This window comes from Belonocnema kinseyi, chromosome 8 (assembly GCF_010883055.1).
Source record: "Belonocnema kinseyi isolate 2016_QV_RU_SX_M_011 chromosome 8, B_treatae_v1, whole genome shotgun sequence".
NCBI lineage: Eukaryota > Metazoa > Arthropoda > Insecta > Hymenoptera > Cynipidae > Belonocnema > Belonocnema kinseyi.
The window spans coordinates 112472453-112474815 of NC_046664.1; positions in this window are offsets into that span (position 1 = coordinate 112472453).

Consider the following 2363-nt stretch of genomic DNA (forward strand, 5'->3'; position numbering starts at 1 on the left):
TTGTTTTAATTATTGTTATTTTAAATTTAAACAATAATGTTTAAACACTTCAAACATTTAAAAAGTTGTTTCTTTGGTATAAATATTTTATTATTTCAATTTGAAAAAATAATTTGTCAAAGAACAATGTTTTCCACACTTGTTTACCTCGAAATGTCTTTTTATAATACTTTTCTAAAAATTGAAAATATGATTTTTCGAGAACATTTTTTTTATAATTAAAAAAAAGACTGTACCGAAAACCTGGATCAAGCTTCAGATCTGAAAAAATTCAGCGATACATACATTCAAACTTTTCTAACCTCAAAAAATCCTTCTACTGCCTTACCGTCATATTTTACGAAGAATTAGAAAACAAGAATTCGACTTCGTAGTACGATGAGGGCAGCACCTCGATAGGGCAGAAAATGTGATGTCCTATATATATAATTCCCCACTCCGACGCCCCGTACCGCATCTAGGTTTATAATATCTTTGGACCGGTACTCGGTTCGAGATCGAACTTTTTAAAGTATCGATACGTCGGTATCGATACTTTTTCTCAGTATCGCCCATCCCTAAATGAACTACGCACAGCTGGTCGTCGGGGCCTTTTGGCAATTTCCTCCCCGTCTAATTCACGACTAGCACTGCCAGTTCTCTTTCTAACCACCTTCTGCTCTTCGGTCGGTAACTGTGACCTATTCATGCAAAAAAGTACGTACTGTAGCCAATAGATGTCTCTTAAGGCCACTGTCGGTTACCGCCCCAAATTTTCCCTTTCTTTGCACTATTTCACCCCTCACAGCCCCTTCAGACACCCTTTTCTCCCCCTAACATCCCGCAGCACTACGAGAACCACCCTTTTCCACCATAAAGGCCCAAACTTCTGACCACTTATGACCATTTATGTCTCTATCTGTTTTGAAATAAAATGAAGAGATAGGAATTTTAATAATTCCATATTTCGATACTGGCGATTCTCATGATTTGAATACTTCGTGCGTCTCTTTATATGCGTTTATTTTGAGGTTATGTTATTTCAAGTAGAAAATATAAATTATATAAATAATAATACTATTATATATATATAAACACACATATATCCAGATAAAAACTGTGATAAAAAATTGAATTTAACAAGAAAGAAAAACGAATTTTCAATAAAATTTTTAAATTTTCAAGGGAAACGTCCAAAAGACGAATTATCTACAAAAAGTTGAATTTTTTAAGCAAAAAATATGAGTTTTGAATCTGAGAGTTGAAATTTCAACCATAATTAAAAAACCTCATTAAAAAACGTATTTATTCTTACAAAGTAGTTACACTCTTAGTGAAATAATCGACTTTTAAACCCAAGAAGATGTAAGTTGGTATTTCAACCAAACAATTGCATTTTTGACCAAAAATGATACATTTTCAACTAAAAAGATTAAATACCTACCAAACAAGGTCAATTTCCAACAAAATACATGTACTTTCAACGAAGTTATTTAATTTTAAAGTCAAAAAGAGTATTATCTACAAAAAGCTTAATTTCTAACCCAATTTAAAGGCAAATAGTTGAATTCTCAACTATAATTATGAATCCTTGATAAGAAAAAATTAAATTTTTTACTAAGTAGTTCAACTTTAAGTGAATAATCGAATTTTCCACCCAAAAATTATGATTTTAATTTTTAACAATATAGTTGCATTTACAACAAAGCGACGTTGCAACCAAAAAATATTTACAGTTGATAATTCAACCGAAAAATGTAATATTTGATCAAAAAGTATAAATTTTCCATAAGGAAATTTAATTTTTACAAAGAAAGACGAATTTTTAACAAAATACATGATTTTTAAACCAAAAACGGTATGGATTAATGGTCAGTTTCAAAAATGCATTTTCAACGAAAGAGATGAACCTTCAAATGAAAAAAAATTGAACAAGATAGTTGAACTTTTGATAGAAAAGAGGACTTTTTTACAAAATAGTTAAATTTGCAACAAAATAATTAATTTTTCAATCAAATAATTAAGTTTGTATCCAAACGAGATGGATTCCAAAATCGCCAATTTCTTTAATTTCTTTCAAACGCGGATCAAGATATAAATAAGCCTATTATGATATAATATAATTATAATATTATCATTAATAATATATGTTTATATATATATACGTATATATATAATAGTATTAATATTTATATGATTTATATTTTATACTTGAAATAACGTAATTTAAAAATATACGCATATAAAGAGGCGCGCGAAGTATTCAAATCATGAGAATTGCCAGCATCGAAATCTGGAAATATTAAAATCCCAACCTCTTCATTTTATTTCAAAGCAGACAGAGATATAAATAGAACCGCCGAAGTTTTCCGACCGGTAATCGT